Raw genomic sequence first — 17,906 nt, forward strand, 5'->3', positions numbered from 1 at the left:
TTAAAGTGCTTACATGCGTTGGTTATTCAGCCATGAGGTGTCAGCCAAAGGGTATCAAGAACCAAAGTACAAGGTTAAAACTCAGTACTTATACTGTTGTGTAGCCATTTTAGCTATAGTTTTGTACACGTTATTTTAGCAAACTAGGCCTGCCGCTGTGCACTTTAACCCAGATATGTTTTATTTTAGCTTTGTTATATTATTTTACCAGTAGCCAAATGTGCGGTCTTGTTTTATTTTCTCTATTTAGCTGTTCTTCGCCTAGGTCAGCACTGTGTTCTTAAACAAGACGTTTCTTTCACTTTGTGCTTTTCTCAAGGCTGCAGTAAGATAGGTTGCCGGCAAAAGTGGTACGCTTTGTCTCCAATGTTCACAGAAACATACACACTCTTACATGGGGATCTTTTCTTGGAACATCAGCTGTTTTATTATAAAAACACTACTTAGAGCCATGTACGTTAGAGGAAGATTCCAGCAAGATGACTACGACTGTATGCTGATTGCTGATTGCTTCACTGCAGCTGCTTATGTAGACTACAGGCCTCTTGCTCAGGTATGAGGGATGATGTCTTCCCAGGAGGAACCTGAAGGGCAGAATTAGAGCTTACCATGCTGTGCTCTAACATAGCTTAGGTAGGAAATATCCTTAAAAATCTTTTTGGCAACATGATAGCGTTATTCTTGTGTTTTACTCTCCTTGTCACAATTTTAATCCTAATGTGCTTCATCGTCCTAGTTATTGCAATACATGCTTTATTGTCTAAGATGCACTTACTTTAATAAACCTTATTGAACTCTACTTCGCCTCTGATTGTCCTTGCATATGTGAGACTAATGTAACTGAGAGAAACAGATGAGATCTGAGTGACCATGATTCCCCTAAGGAGTCATTTATGTTATGCGCCCGGTTGCCCCAATCATCCCTACTCTTGGGTGGAGATGAGGCACTGCTAGTTAGCCAGAACAAACCCAAATTGGGCCAAAAGGCATCACATGATGCGGTTTCAGACTCAGTCTCCCGCAGTACAGGTGATTCTGCTGCCCGAATCCAGTATTCTCATTAGGATAATGAGAACCTATGCAACAATACGGAGTAATTCAAAACCCAGCAGAGCAGAAAGGATTTCCAAACATTGTTAGTCCTTGTTCGCAGTGCTCTGAAGGAATTTTGGTGTGAGTGACCCTAATAAATTTAGAGGCATATTTATGAGCCCCTAGCGCCACTGGAGCATCACTTTACATGGCGCTCCAATGGCGCTAACCTCTGCTCCATATTTATAAGGAGGGGTAACACCACTTTTTGTGGCTTTACACCTCCTTGTAAATATGGGCCTCTCTGACGCAATTATCTGCGTCAGAGGGGCGTGCAATGGGTGTTGCTGTGGGCGTGCCACAGCAACACCCATTGCATTTTGACGCTGCCTCAGATATATGAGATTTCGTAAACCTGAGGCAGCGCCAAAATCTAACGCCAATCCCAGGGGTGGCGTTAGCAAGACACAACAAGGAGGAATACTTTTATTCCTCCTCGTTTTTTGCTTTTTCCAAGCTTGTTGCAGAAATGCCAGAAATGATTGCTTATGTGCAGGAAGGTGTCCCTTCCTTCACATAAACAATCATTTGAAAATGATGCTTTGTCACTTCTGTTGCGCCAATAGTGATTGTTTATGTGCAAGAAGGGGCACCTTCCCGCACATAAACAATCACACCCCTCAACGCAGACATTCTTGCATGATGGTGCAAGGATGCCTGCGTTGGCGCTGGCAGCTAAATTTAGCGCCAGCGCAGGGGACAACATAGGGGTTCACCATATTCACTTAAATACGGCGCATCCCTGCATTGTGAAAATGACGGAGGGCGGCGCTGCCAATTTTGGCACAGCGTCGCACTCTTTCATTTTCCCATAAATATGGGTCTTATGCCCATATTTATACTCTGTTTGTGCCAAATTTGCGTCATTTCTTTTGACGCAAATTCGGCGCAAACTTAACTCCATATTTATATTTTGACGCTAGACACGTCTAGTGTCAAAATATTGGAGTTTGCATAATTTTTGTTGTTGCATGAACCTACCTTGCGTCAATGAGATGCAAGGTAGGCGTTCCCATCCAAAAATGGTGCTATTCCCATAGCACCATCTTTACCCCCTGCTATCATTTGCTAAAATGACACACGGGTGGGAGGCGGGTATAAAGAATGGCATTAAGCTTTCTTAGCACCATTATTTAATGTCTAGGTCAGACCAGGCGTTAGGGGACCTTTGGACCTATTTCCATGATTAAATAGGTGCCCTCCACAAGCCCCAGGAACACCTCCACCAAAGGGACACCGGAGGATGGGGGACCCCATCCCAGGTAAGTCCAGGCAAGTATTTTATTTTGTTTTTTGTTGCCATCATGGGCCCTAGCTTGGGGTGGTGGGCATGACTCCTGTCTTTCCTAAGACAGGAGTCATGTTTTTGGTCATTGTGCGCCAGGAAATAGGCTAATCTGGTTACAGGCATTTGTTTTGCCTCTATCCAGGCTAGCGTAATTTTTTGAGGCACAATCTTCTCCTTCCCTACCGCCACCCCCACCCGGCTAGCGTAGTTTTTCAGGACACTAGCCAGGCTGTACCGCCGGCTTGCACCATTCAATTAATATGACGCCCAGCATGCGTCTGAGAATGTCGCAACCCAACCGGTAAAGTTTTTGATACAAAACTGCGTTAGCACAGTTTTACACCAAAAACTATAAATATGACCCTTAGTCAGCAGAACATTCCACATTGAATTCCTGGGGTCCAGAGACATAATAACAGCCTGCCAACTAGAGCGGGCCTTCAGTTCATTCCACTTATACTGCAGCAGGAATCTGCACTCCTGAAGCAGAGAAGGACACAAGCAGACCACGTCTTCAAGGGATTCATCCTCACTTCCACAGTCCCTACATGTAACACCCTCCCCAGGGACTAACCGCCGTGAGGTTAAATACTTCAGAAAATGCCAATCGTCCATCCTTAAGGCCATAAATCTCTCTTTCAAATGGATACCACAGGAACAAGAGAGATATCCAGCTGGGATCGCTGGCTGAAATGAATTGATGACTGCCCAGGCATGCTTAAGTTTAGCGAGAAAAGCTTGATCGGAATGGTAAGACCAGAGCTTAATACTCTTTGTAATGCCCAATTTAAAGAGGGGTTGAGAAGGGTTAATGGCCCAGAGATCATCAACACTTAGTAGCCTTTTATATTAAGTCAAAAGGCTGTAGAAGGACCCTTTTACATCAGCCACACTAATTTCAAGCCACAGGACTGACTCCTTGCTCCTCTGCAACTTATGGCAACGTTTCAAGAAGGCACCTGCGTCTACTGCCCGCTGGTCTAATAGACCAAGGGGCAGATTTATGGAAAGTGGCGCTGCACCGAGTGCAGCACCACTTTCCCTGCGCCCCTTGTCATCCCCCTACCGCCACCATGTGTGCACCGTATTTAACATACGGTGCACTACGGCACAGGGTAGGGGACAATAGCGTAATTTCTCATGACGCTATTAATGTATTATGTAGGAGTAGCGCCAAAATATTGGAACTACTCCTGCAGAGTACAAAGGGCCTCCATTCTTTTGATGTACTCTGCAGGGGTAGCGCCAAAATATGGGCACCACTCCTGCAGAGTAAAAATGGCTCCATTCTAAAGGATGGAAGCTCCTTTTTAACTACTGCTCTTGAGCAGGCGTTAAAAGTACTGTAACAAATACCACAAGGAAATCTCATAGATTTCCTTATGCTATATTTTCCGGCTCCCCTAACGGGGGAATGCCCTCTTTACATACATTATGTCGTAGGCATAATGTAGCCCTAAGGGTTACAGAGTGGTGCATGCATGCATTGCACCACTCTGTAAATACGGCGCGGGGATTTCGGCCTCGTTGTGCCACATTAACGTAAAAAATATTAACGTTAATGTGGCGCAAGGTGGCTTTAAGGCATTATAAATATGCCCCAAAATGACAAGGGCACCTGCACAGGAGATGCGTATTGAGGTCAATGAAATACCCTCTTATAAATCTTAGAGAACAACCTGTTTAGCAAATATGAAACTTTGCCCAACATGACTTCCTGACCATACCACAGTGAGGGAATAATTTTAGCTCTCATAACATCCATTAATGGGAGCAGATTAGGCCCCTTCAAGGTACTAAATAATTTAGACAAGGCCAACTGCAGAGCTACAGCTTTAACTTCAGTCTCCTTCCTGTGCCTGATGAAGCTGCCCCTGGTATCAAAGTGCACCCCTAAATATTTATAAGACAAATCCGAAATAGGTTTGTTGATCTTATAGAACCAGCTAACTCCCAACTGCCTTTTCCTAACAAAGGAAACCACTTTAGCTTTAAGCAAATTTACTTCCAAATCCTTCACAGCTGTATGAAATGCAAGTTGGTTGAGCAACTGTTGAAGGCCAACCCTGGCATAGCTGAACATTGCCAGAGCATCTGCATAGAGCAAATGGCTAAGCCGAAGTCCACCGATCTTACGGGGGTGACCATTGACGGCATCAAGAGCAGGAGCCGAGTCTACAATAAACAGATTAAAAAGCAGGGGAGCAAGCATGCAGACCTGCTTCACACCTCGGAAAGTGGGAATTTTTCTAGAAACGTAGCAACTGTCCCCTAGTTTAATACGAACCCAGGTGTCTGTGTGTAATTCTATAATGGCTCCCAGGAGCACAGATGAAATTCCCCAGTTATGTAATTTAACCCACAGGGAGCTCCTTGCAACCCAATGAAAGGCTGCCTTAAAATCACCAAATCAGCAATGCAACACAGAGCCTGATAAATTTGCCTTATCTATCAAAATAGACAGGGCTAGTAAGTTTGTGGAAGTACCTGATGCAGAAGAAAACCCTGTTTGAGAAATAGGAATTAAGCCCTTCGACTCAGCCCAAGATCGAAGGTCTTCGGGGAGATGGCTAGCATAAAACCTAGCCTCATTGCCTAAAGTTGGCTGGAACAGACCTTGGGCTACTTTTGTGTATTGGGTGAATTAAAGCAACACCGGAGTCCTCAATGATAAAACACAATAGTCAAAAAGGTTCGCAAGGTGGGCTTCCCAAAAAGGGATATCCTGTTTAAACAGTGTCTGCGGAAGACCATTGGGGCCTGGAGCTCCATCCCGTTTTGACTTACAAATGATACGCTGGAGGCGTTGAGGGGAAAAGACCATAGCTTCCGGTGGGGAATAGACACTACAAAATGAGGTTACAAATTGTCCAGGACTGCTCTAGATAAACGAACCCTCATACCCGGCTGATTTCCATCAGACACATTTGTTGAAAAATGTTTAGTCAAAAGGCAGTCCAATCTCCTTCCGAAATATTGGCAGAGCCAAGGCCCCACTGGGTCTTCGTTAGATTATTGGTAAGAGACCAAGGGGCATATTTATACTCCGTTTGCGCCGAATTTGCGTCGTTTTTTTCGACGCAAATTCAACGCAAAACTAACTCCATATTTATACTTTGGCGTTAGACGCGTCTAGCGCCAAAGTTCATGGAGTTAGCGTCATTTTTTGGCGTGAACACCTTCCTTGCGTTAATGATATGCAAGGTAGGCGTTCCTGTCTTAAAAGATGACTCCGATGCATATGCGTCGGATTTATACTCCTGGGCAAAAATGACGCCCGGGAGTGGGCGGGTCTAAAAAACCCGCATTTGCGCCGGATTTTAGCACCTGGGTCAGGGCAGGCGTTAAGGGACCTGTGGGCTCAGAATGAGCCCAGAGGTGCCCTCCCCTGCCCCCAGGGACACCCCCTGCTACCCTTACCCACCCCAGGAGGACACCCAAGGATGGAGGGACCCACCCCAGGGACATTAAGGTAAGTCCAGGTAAGTATATATATATTTTTTTTTGTGGCATAGGGGGTCCTGATTTGTGCCCCCCTACATGCCACTATGCCCAATGACCATGCCCAGGGGACAGAAGTCCCCTGGGCATGGCCATTGGGCAAGGGGGCATGACTCCTGTCTTTGCTAAGACAGGAGTCATTTCAATGGGGGATGGCCGTCGTAAAAAAATGGCGCTAATCGGGTTGTGGCGATTTTTTTGCCTCAGCCTGACTTGCACCATTTGTGGACGCCCATACGCCATTTTCCCCCTACGCCGGCGCTGCCTGGTGTACGTCGTTTTTTTTAACGCACACCAGACAGCACCGGCGGCTAAAAGCCGGCTAACGTCATTCAATAAATACGGCGCCCGCATGGTGCTTCAGAATGGCGTTAGCCGGCGCTAATTTTTTTGACGCAAAACTGCGTTGGCGCAGTTTTGCGTCAAAAAGTATAAATATGGGCCCAAAACTTTCTAGAGTTCGAGTCCTTATTGGCACATCTCTGATTTTCTCCTTAAACAGCCTTTCTGTACCCTTTCTGTAAATCCTTAAACTTGGTGAGTAATGCCCTAGAGTCAGGGCTCTTTCTAATTGCTCTAGCAGCCTTATTGCGAGCTTTCTTTAGCTTCTGGGTTTCCCTTGAAATAACGGGATATGAAGAAGAAATGGGAGTGCGTACAGGATGATGAAACCTTGACCATAAGAAAACAAGAAATTTGTCCCAAAACTTTACCAGGGACTCATAGCCACCCACATCGGACTCTAAGAAGTTAGCGCACACATCCATTACTGCACTGATAGAGGAAGGGCTCCACTTAATGGGTTTCAAGCACTCAAGGCATACACCACCTCCCACTGCCCAGACCTCAGCATGATAATGCACACTTGGGGCCATATTTATACTTTTTGACGCAAATCAGCGCCAGCGCTGGTTTGCGTCAAACAATTTACCGCCGGCTAACGCCATTCCAACGCACCAGGTGGGCGCCTTATTTATGGATTGACGTTAGCCGGTGCTGCGGGCTGGTTAGAGTAAAAAAAATTACTCTAACCGGGCAGCTCAGGCGTAGGGTAGAATGGGGGTTGTGCGTCAAAAAATGGTGCAAGTCAGGTTAGAGTAAAAAATTATAGCTCTAACCGGACTTGCGCCATTTTTTGACACACAGCCCCCATTAGCAAAGACAGGAGTCATGCCCCCCCTGCCCACTGGCCATGCCCAGGGGACTTTTGTCTCCTGGGCATGGCCATTGGGCACAGTGGCATGTGGGGGGGGGCAAAGTTAGGCCCCCCATGCCACTTAAAAACAATAAAAATAATATTTACCTCTACTTACCTCTACTTACCTGTACTTACCTGGGATGGGTCCCCCCATCCATGGGTGTCCTCCAGGGGTGAGCGAGGGTGGCAGGGGGTGTCCCTGGGGGCAGGGAAGGGCACCTGTGGACTGCTTCCATGGTCAGAGACCAGGGAAATGAGCCCACAGGTCCCTTAATGCCTGCCCTCACCCAGGTGTTAAAAAACAGTGCAAATCAGGCTGGGTGTCATTTTTTAAGGCCCGCCCTCTCCTGTGAGCCAAATTGACGCAGGAGTATAAATAAGGCGCACAGGCCTTAAAGTCATTTTTTGAACGGGAACGGCTACTTTGCATGTCATTAACCAAGGCGGTTTCACGCATCCGGAAAATGACGCACACTGCTGAATTTTGACGTTCGCGGGGTCGGGCGTCAAAGTATAAATATGGTGTTATGTTTGCGCCAAATTTGCGTCAAAAATTTTGACGCAAATTTGGCACAAACAGAGTATAAATATGCCCCTAGATTTTATAATTACAGTCTGGGGGCGATGGTCACTCTCACACCGGGAAGAAATTGAGAACTTTTCGATAGAGGGGAACAACTCTATGTTACAAATGGTATAATCCAAATAGGAGTAAGTTCGCCCATCAGATCGCGTCCTACACGGAGGGGTGTCTTGTTGCTGGTGACCATTGTGAGGACAGTCCCTGGGTCTCAACTGATCAGGGACTAACTGGTAGATACAAAGCTCAGGCCCTTCATGTGCTTCTGAGGTGTCCTGGAACAAGTTTGTATTAAAGTCTCCAGTTACCAGATAATCAGCATGTGGAAGATTCCGAGTTATATCCCCTAATATCTGCATTAGATGGGATAGCTTCCCTCTTTTTTCCTTAGTACCTGGAGCTATATAAACATTGATCACAATAAGGGTTTGCTGCGCACTCCAATTACAGATCTTAATCCCCTGGAGCCAATTGACAACCCAATGGCGTAATATGTCCTTTTAATTTAACAGCAACAGAAGAGGTTACCCCCCATCCCTTGCTCATCCGCTTTTCTTCACTCTGTAGGCAGATTTCCAGACTTCCAAAAACCCCGACAGCGGGCAACAAACCTCAGCCCATGCTTCCTGTTAAGTAATTATATAGTAACAGTTCAAAAAGGACACTAAGGCCCATATTTATACTTCTTTAGCGCCGCATTTGCGAATTTTTTTTTACACGAAAGCGGTGCAAACTTACAAAATATAATTGAATTTTGTACGTTTTCGCCACTTTTGCGTCAAAAAATGATGCAAATGCGGCCCTAGGAAAGTATAAAAATGGGCCTAACCTTCCACCTTTAACCTCACATGTCTCCGAAAGGCTAGATCACTTTCCAAAAGAAACATCTTTTATGCAAAATCAAAGCACTTCAGTTCTCTAATAGACTCAGCCAGGAATTGACCTAAAGAGCTTTTTAATCTGATCAAAACTGCAAACAATTTTTTCACTTCCACATCCATGAACCTTGATGACCCAACCAAGAAAACAGAAGAATTTGAACATTCTTCAATTCCAAAGTTAATTTTTTTTGCTTTGTGGTGTCAGCCCTAATGTGCATACTGTATGCAAATCCAAGAATACCGGGCAACTCTTTAACATAATTAGTGATCAAGATTTAATGAAAACTATCGTGAAAACCAAAACACCCCATCACTTTGTAGATCTGATTTCGGGTAACATTACAGAAGATATTTATACACACATGCTCCCTTACTGCTCTACATTGGTATATCTCACTCAGCCAAGGAATTTTTCCCGACTGTCACAAAACTTGACAAGATACTACACTTCTCAAAAAACGCTCTGCAGATGTGAAAGCCCTCAGCAATTTTTGCCCTGTATCCACCTGCCTTTCCTGGCCAAAATCTTCGAAAGATGTGCATTGGATCAACTCAACCAACATATCAAAAGAAAAAACATCCCAGATGAATAGCAGTCTGACCTCAATCAAGACTGCAGCACTGAAGCAGCACTGCTCCAGGTGATTAATGACATGCTTTGAATCCTAGACTGTGGTGACTTGTGCCTCCTGATTCCTCTGGACCTATCTGCAGCATTTGATATAATAAACCACAACATGCTTCTTAAACACCCTTATTAGTCCAATGGAAATTGATGGTGTGGTACTTAGATGGTTTGAATCGTTCCTCACAGGCAGGTCACTGTGTGTAAAAATCAATGGCCGTCTCTCAAAAGTGATGGCTGTTGATTAAGAGGTTCCCCAAGGATCAATTCTATCTCTGACTCTAATAAATCTATTTATCAAGCATCTTGGAGCCTTACTGAGGAAAATTGGGTATCTTCTATTGTCAATATGTGGATGACGTTCAACTGTACTTAAAGGCCTCCTCTCCTATCATCAATATGTGTGTGACAATCTTAGATGGCGTTTAATGTGTTGGCAAAGTGCAAAATGTTATTAGGAGAGGAGACTTTTAAGTACAATTGCTATCACTTAACATTAAACCCTTCTAAAACCGAATTCCTCCTAATCTGCCCATCAAAATCACCACTGCCAGTACAATCCTGGATGGACACACTAAACATCCTCAACAGCAAATCCATCAGAGTTGATAGAGTCAAATGCCTTGGAATCATCTCACATAAAAGGCTAAACCTGCAATTGCAGATTGACATTATGGCCAGAAATGCATGCTATTGGCTGTGTCTTCTACGGGGAATAACCTGATATATTCCTAAACACGATCTAAAATCATGTGCAATCTCTGGTGCTATCCAGAGTTGATTACTGTAACTTTCTCTTGACTTGTCTCCCCAAGACTCCTGTCTCCCCCCTTAAATCAATCCTTCACTTGGTAGCATGCTTCTCTATGGAGCTAACGGCAACGACCAATGTAACCAATATTGACCACACTGCAGTGGCCGCCCTCTGAAGCCAGGGCCATATACAAGACCGCCTGCACCACCCACAAAGCCTTACACACATCCGCTCCGCATTACCTTGCTGACAAATTCAAACTATCTTGGGGGCACTCGACCATCATGGAAATGTTGATGCACTGTTCCTACAGTTCCCAACATTTAACTCTGGACTTACGCAGCATCCATCGCTGTCGTTTTTTGTTTTCTTTTTTTTTAAGGTTGCTCCAGACTAGTTTTTATTTTTTATTTTGTCTTTCTTGATACCAGAGATCAGGGGAAAGTGCGAACGCAGTCCCCCACTACCAGAAAGTATGCAGTGGAGTATCCCTCATTTGGGGACATCGCAGGGGTCAGCAGATCCGAAGTGCAATGGATGAGCCTCACCCTGGGAGAACCACTTTTTTTAATTTTATTTTTTATTTAAGTTTCAAAAACCTTTATTAAGTGCTTAAAGTAAGCGACACATAGGTTTTTAAAGAGGAGTACCTCTTCCATGAGGAAAGGCAGTACACTCCAACTTTGTTTCAAATATACTTTACCAATACAGTTGGTTTACATATGAAAGAAGTAGTAAGAGTGGGGTTTGGTTTCTTGGGGCAGTGTGAGGAGTTCAGTGGGAAAGAGGAGTTAGGATTTAGAGTTCTTCCTCCTTCTCACTCTCCTTGTTGTCTTTGTCTGTGTAATCTCTCAGCAGGTTGTGTACCATTTTGCAGCACACTTCCCTGCTCATGACCTCCCCGTTGGCCACCAGTCGGGTTCTGGCATACAGGAGGGTGTCCTTAATGCAGCAGAGAATTCTCCAGCATCCTTGGATAGCCTCCACTGAATGTGTCTTTGGAAACAGCCCATACAGCACAGAGTGGTGAGTGATGTTTGGGTATGGGATGTGGGCTTCCATTTCTTGTCTGAAGGCTGCCCGCCGTCTCTGGTCAAAGTAGCAGGCCCAGAACAAATGGTATGCAGTTTCCTATGCGGGGCATCCCCTTGGACATTCTCTGTGTGGGCACAGGCCCCTGCTGTGCATGAATGACGGAACTGGCAGTCCCCTTTTCACGGCTATCCATGCTATGTCTTTGTGTCTGTTGGTCAGGGATGGGGAGGATACATTTTCCCACACTCGTGTTGCTGTAGCGGGTGGCAGGTCGCACACTGGTTCTGTGGTTTCCCTGGACCTGATTAGTCTGTGGATTCTCCTGGGCTTCCATAGGCTTGGTGTGACACACTTCAGCCCAAATTCCACCACAAACTTCTCAATCTCCTTGTAGTGCCAGGGGAGGTCCCAGTTGAACATTGTTGCATTCTACCACTTATCCCACCCCAATCTTCTCCATACCAGGAGCAGGAAGAAGCGGAGGACCCTGTAGGCTGAGTGGTCCTTGTTCTCATTTAGTAGAGTTATTAGGATTCAGCCACTTACAAAGAAGGCTCTGAGTATTGTTGGAATATCAGGGACTGCCTTCCCTCCCTTGCGATGCTCCTTGTGCATGACTGACCTTTTCACCCTGTCCATCTTTGAGTGCCAAACAAAGTGGAAAACCATGCTGTTCACAGCTTGTGCTACATTGGACAGAAGTGGCCAGGCCTGTGTCGCATACTGCAGCACGGGCAGTGCGTCGATCCTGAGCACCAGAGCCTTTCCTTCAATGCTCAAGTGTCTCAAGCTCCAGAGTCCCAGTTTCTGCTTGACTTTGGCCAGGCGTTCATTCCAGCTTTCCACCCCTGCTCCTGGTCCCCCAAATCAGATACCAAGGGCCGTATTTATACTTTTTGGCGCACAACTGCGCCAACGCAGTTGTGCGTCAAAAAATTTAACGCCGGCTAACGCCATTCCAAAGCGCCATGCGGGCGTCTTATTTATGGAATGACGTTAGCCGGCGGAGCTGCCTGGTGTGCGTAAAAAAAAATGACTTACACCAGGCAGCACCGGTGTAGGGGAAAATGGAGCTTGGGCGTCAAAAAATGGGGCAAGTCAGGCTGAGGCAAAATTTTCGCCTCAACCCGATTTGCGCCTTTTATTTTGACTCCCAACCCCCATTTAAATGACTCCTGTCTTAGCAAAGACCCATCTAGCACCAAGGCCCTGATTTAAACTTTTTTTTTCACCGCATTAACGTCATTTTATGACACAAAAGTGGTGCAAACTTACAAAATATTGGCCCTTATTTATACTTTTTGCTGCAAAACTGCACTAACTCAGTTTTGCACCAAAAAGTTTAGCACCGGCTTGCACCATTTCTGTGCACCAGCCGGGCACCATATTTATGGAATGGTGCAAGCCGGTGCAAAGGGTAGGCTAGAGTTTAAAAAACTGACTTTAGTCGGTGGGGCTGGCAGTATAGAAGAAGAGGGTTTAGCACCAAAAAATGGCTTTAGGCAAGTTAGAGTCAAAAAAATTACTCTAACCAGATTAGCGTCATTTTATGGTGCTAAACCTACCATGCCACATGACTCCTGCCTTAGAAAAGGCAGGAGTCATGCCCACCACCCCAGTGGCCAGCACAGAGGACAGGGGTCCCCTGGGCATGGCCATTGCACCCGGTGCAATGTATGGGGGCCCATTTCAGGGCCCCCTATGGCACTTTCAAAAATAAAATGCAATTACCTGTACTTACCTAAGATGGGGTCACCCATCCTCGCAGTCCCTCTAGCGTGGGTGGGGGTGCCCCTAGGGCATGGTGTTCCACCATGGAAATAGGGCCACAGGTCCCCTAACACCTGCCCTGACCCAGGTCTTAAAAAATGGGGCAAAGCAAGCTTTGCCCCATTTTTTGACCCCTCCTCCCTCCCTTGCACCATTTTTACATGGGAGTATAAATATGGTGTTAAGGCCATAGAGTCATTTTTTTGCACGGGAACGCCTACCTTGCATCTCATTAAGGCAAGGTAGGTTTCCACTTCCAAAAAATGACTTTAACTCCATAAATTTGGTGCTAGACGGGTCTAGCACCAAAGTATAAATATGGAGTTAGTTTTGCACTGAATTATAGTTTTTTAAAAATGACGCTGATTCAGTGCAGAGTATAAATATGCCCCTTAGCATCAAAAAATGATGTTAATCTGGTCAGAATCATTTATTTTGACTCAAAACTGCCTAACGTCATTTTTTTTTAAGCTAGCCTACCCTTTGCACCGGCTTGCACCATTCAATAAATATGGTGCCCAGCTGGTGCTAAAAAATGGTGCAAGCCGGTGCAAAACTTTTTGGGGCCAAAACTGCCCTTGTCCAGTTTTGCACCAAAAAGTATAAATAAGGCCCACGGGCCCATATTTATACTTTTTGACGTAAAACTGCGCAAACGCAGTTTTGCGGCAAAAAAATTAGCGCCGGCTAACTCCATTCTGAAGCGCCATGCGGGCGCCGTATTTATTGAATGGCGTTAGCCGGCGTTAGCCGACCGGCGCTGCCTGGTGTGCGTGAAAAAAAACCACGTACACCAGGCAGCGCCGGCGTAGGGAAAAATGGCGTTTGGGCGTCTAAAAATGGGGCAAGTCAGGCTGAGGCAAAAAAACCGTCTTAACCCGATTTGCGCCATTTATTTACAACGCCCATCCCCCATTGAAATGACTCCTGTCTTAGCAAAGACAGGAGTCATGCCCCCTTGCCCAATGGCCATGCCCAGGGGACTTCTGTCCCCTGGGCATGGTCATTGGGCATAGTGGCATGTAGGGGGGCACAAATCAGGCCCCCCTATGCCACAATTTTTTTAAAAAAAAAATACTTACCTGGACTTACCTTAATGTCCCTGGGGTGGGTCCCTCCATCCTTGGGTGTCCTCCTGGGGTGGGCAAGGGTGGCAGGGGGTGTCCCTGGGGGCAGGGGAGGGCACCTCTGGGCTCATTCTGAGCCCACAGGTCCCTTAACGCCTGCCCTGACCCAGGCTCTAAAATCCGGCGCAAATGCGGGTTTTTTAGACCCGCCCACTCCCGGGCGTCATTTTTGCCCAGGAGTATAAATCCGACGCAATACCATCAGAGTCATTTTTTAAGACGGGAGCGCCTACCTTGCATATCATTAACGCAAGGAAGGTGTTCACGCAAAAAAATGACGCTAATTCCAGGAACTTTGGCGCTAGACGCGTCTAACGCCAAAGTATAAATATGGAGTTTTGCGTCGAATTTGCGTCGAAAAAAACGACGCAAATTCGGCGCAAACGGAGTATAAATATGCCCCATGGTGTCACTGGTGCACAGAAATGGTGCAAGTCCATGCTAAATCTTTTGATGCAAAACTAAACTGCGTTAGTGCAGTTTTGCACCAAAACATATAAATCAGGGCCTATGTATACAATAGCGGTGCCGTGCCAGAGGCTGTCACTAGGAACAAGAGGGGTGCAGCACGAAGTAGACTGACTCTACTCTCCATAAACATCTGTTTATAATGATTTAAAAGGCCATACAGAAGTGTTTTGTGTGCACAGGATTGTGGGTATGCAGATTAAAACCAACAAAGGTTGATGCTTGGGAGGAGCCTGCCCTCTATCGGCAAGAAGAAGCCTTGCATCTCCAGCGGTTGGTCCAGACCCATAGCATCTCGAGCTGAGGTTCCGCAGCTTCACGCGGTTCATCTGTCACATGTAACTTCATTCAGTGTTAGCCAGAGCTCGTGGTGGCTGCTTCCTGAGAACAGCACGCTCAAGATAAAACAGACCAGAAGTGCTCTTAACGTAACTTCTTCGAACATATGAAACAATTTTATTCACCTTGTGATATACACGAAAATCATTAGATGCAAGCAGAGTATAAACTTATAGGGGCATATTTATACTCTGTTTGCGCCGGAATTGCGTCGTTTTTTTTTACGCAATTCCGACGCAAAACTAACTCCACTATGTGACACGGAGTGAACAGGGAAAACAGAATACACCGGCACACACTTGTTCGTAATTACGTCTGGCCCTTTGGCGCCAAACACCAGGGGGGTCATTACGACCCTGGCGGTCGTGGCATCCGTACCGCCAACAAGCTGGCGGTACGGAGACCCGTATTACGACCGCGGCGGTAGCGCCGCGGTCGCACCGCCGTTTTAGCCCCGGCAGTGATAATCCGCCAGGGCAGCGCTGCAAGCAGCGCTGCCCTGGGGATTATGACTCCCCTACCGCCGGCCTGTTTCTGGCGGTAAGGGGAGTCCTGGGGCCCCTGGGGGCCCCTGCACTGCCCATGCCACTGGCATGGGCAGTGCAGGGGCCCCCTAACAGGGCCCCGTGCAGCTTTTCACTGTCTGCATAGCAGACGGTGAAAAGCGCAACGGGTGCTACTGCACCCGTCGCACGGCCGCAACACCGCTGGCTCCGTTAGGAGCCGGCTCCTATGTTGCGGCCGCATCCCCGCTGGGCCGGCGGGCGTAAACTAGGTTTGCGCCCGCCGGCCCAGCGGGGATGTTGTAATGGGGTCCGCGTAATGCGGCCGCACAGCGGGCGCCGCCCGCCAAGCTTGTAATGACCCCCCAAATCTTTTATTCACTCGCTCCTTACGTCAGGAGCCAACCATCCGCACTGTTAAGCAGAGGGGGTTCAGCACGGCAACATCCGCGCAACACTTCTGAACACCCCTGCTGCGGAACACAGACATGGTATGAACATAACATTCTCCCTAAACTTTAAATAAAACACAAATGGAACTGAAACATCCCGGTCAGGGATGTGATTCAAAATCCAATGAAAACACTTGTTACAGCGAATAATGCATCAACCGAAATTAGCATAGGAAAAAAAAAAACATCAGCACAGGTGCGCTACTTGCAGACATAGTCCTGCAGCCTTATGGGTGCAGCCGGCTGTGGACGTAGATTATATCGATCTCCACATCTTCTCTCCCGAACATCAGTCATTATGTTGTGAGTGGGAGAACTGTGGGACACACCATCCTCCCCTCCAGCACCTTCATGCAGAGGTGGTGTTTCTGACAACACAGATGAGTCTCTTGGCAAAACCCTTGATTCTGAAACAGGACCTTCAGCCGGATGGAACATTTGGTCTGGGTCCTCATCATCCATGAGCTGAGGCATGGTCACTGCTGACGAGCTCATAGTCACTGGGGGCACATTATAGTGCTTAAAGAAAGACACATTCCGGGTCACACACGCCATGCCTCGTCGGGCTGTCACCATCGTGCCTGTCACCTTGACCACTGTCCACAGGACTGGTTCAAACTGTAGTCTGAATTTACCACCTGGGTATCGGTTCTTTACCAGCACCATGTCTCCCACTCGTAAGTTTCTAAGACAGGCTCGCCTCCTCTGAGACAACCACTCATTCTGTACCTGGCAATGACGTAGCCGGACCGCTACTTGATCATGAATTCTGTGGGACCCAGTCACCTGTGGTAAAGTGTCCCTCACACCACGAAGCATACACACTTCACTGGGAGCGACACCATTCGTGACATGTGGAGTTAAACGATACTCCCTCAGAAATTCAAACAGAGCATGTTCTAGATTTCTCCCTTGAGACACCGCAATATGTAGCACCTTATTTAGGGGGTTATTACATCTTTGGAGGAGGTGTTAATCCATCCCAAATGTGACGGATATACCACCAGCCGTATTACGAGTTCCATAGGATATAATGGACTCGTAATATGGCTGGTGGTATGTCCGTCACTTTTGGGACAGATTAACACCTCCTCTAAAGTTGTGATAAACCCCTTAGTGTTCTCATAAAGTGTTCAGCTTCCCCATTGGCTTGAGGCCAACAAGGGGTGATCTTTCGATGATGAATGGCATGAGAGGCCAAGTAAGAAGCAAACTCATTACTTGAAAAAGGAGGACCATTGTCTGTTCTTAGTTCCTGAACTATTCCATGTGTGGCCATGATTTTTTCTAGGTAGGGCACCACCTTCTCCGTTGTAGTTGAATCCAACACCTCAACCTCCACCTCCGGGTACTTGGAAAAGTCATCAATGACGACCAACATGTGGCGACCATCTGGGAGGCTGCCTAAATCAGCACTAGCTCGAAGCCAAGGAGTTGACGGAATCGGCTCCGTGATGATAGGGGCTGGTGAGTCAGCCAGACTGAGGGTTTGACATATGTGACAGTGTTGGATGGTCTGTTCTACCCTGGCTAGGAGTTGTAATGATGGTGAAGGTAACACACCTTAGGAGTAAGGTAAGTGGGATTGGGTCGGGGGGTACTGTTTTAAGGAGGGGGCAGGAGTGAGGGGTTATGTTTTAGAGCGGGGGTAGTTTTCAGGCTGGGGGTATTGGGCCTGGTGGGGGTACTGTTTTAGGGATGGAGTTATGTTTTAGGGTGGGGTGGTGGTTTTCAGGTTAAGTGCGGAGGGGGAGTTGGCCTCTGCAGGACTGTTTTAGTGAGGGAGCGGGGTGGGGGTTAGGTTTTAGTGTAGGGGGGTCAGTTTTCAGGATTAGGGGGGTGATTGTGTCTGGGGAGTACTGTTTTAGGGAGGGGGCAGGGTTATGTTTTAGGGCAGGGTGGTTTTCAGGTTAAGTGAGGAGGGGGTTGGGCTTGGGGGTGGGGAGGACTATTTTAGGCAGGGGTAGGAGGTTAGGTTTTAGGGCGATGTCAGTTTTTTAGGATTAGGGCAGGGGGATTAGGTCTGGGGGTGGGGGTACTGTTTTATGGAGGGGCAGGAGTTGGGGTTAGGTTTTAGGGCAGGTGGTTTTTGGGCTTGGGGGCAGTGCTGGGGGGGATTTTTACCATGCATATGCCTTTAAAACACATGCTTTTACAACATAATTCATTGTAAAGGCATGCATGATAACGTATATGCGTGGTAATGGAATTCTCATTGTAACGCACTTGTAGTAATGACGTTCGTTGCAATGGAATGTGTGGCTACGACATACAACCACCCATCACTATCACT

At 46.9% G+C, this 17,906-nt stretch overlaps 1 non-coding gene across 1 annotated transcript; it reads right to left on the minus strand.

Moving 5' to 3' along the window:
* Nucleotides 1-10,354: 10,354 nt before the first annotated feature.
* On the minus strand, nucleotides 10,355-10,511 carry LOC138294444 (U1 spliceosomal RNA). Its single transcript, XR_011203447.1, has one exon. It is a non-coding gene; the product is annotated as a U1 spliceosomal RNA (small nuclear RNA).
* Between the last annotated feature and the right edge of the window lie 7,395 nt (nucleotides 10,512-17,906).

This window comes from Pleurodeles waltl, chromosome 4_2 (assembly GCF_031143425.1).
Source record: "Pleurodeles waltl isolate 20211129_DDA chromosome 4_2, aPleWal1.hap1.20221129, whole genome shotgun sequence".
Classification (NCBI taxonomy): domain Eukaryota; kingdom Metazoa; phylum Chordata; class Amphibia; order Caudata; family Salamandridae; genus Pleurodeles; species Pleurodeles waltl.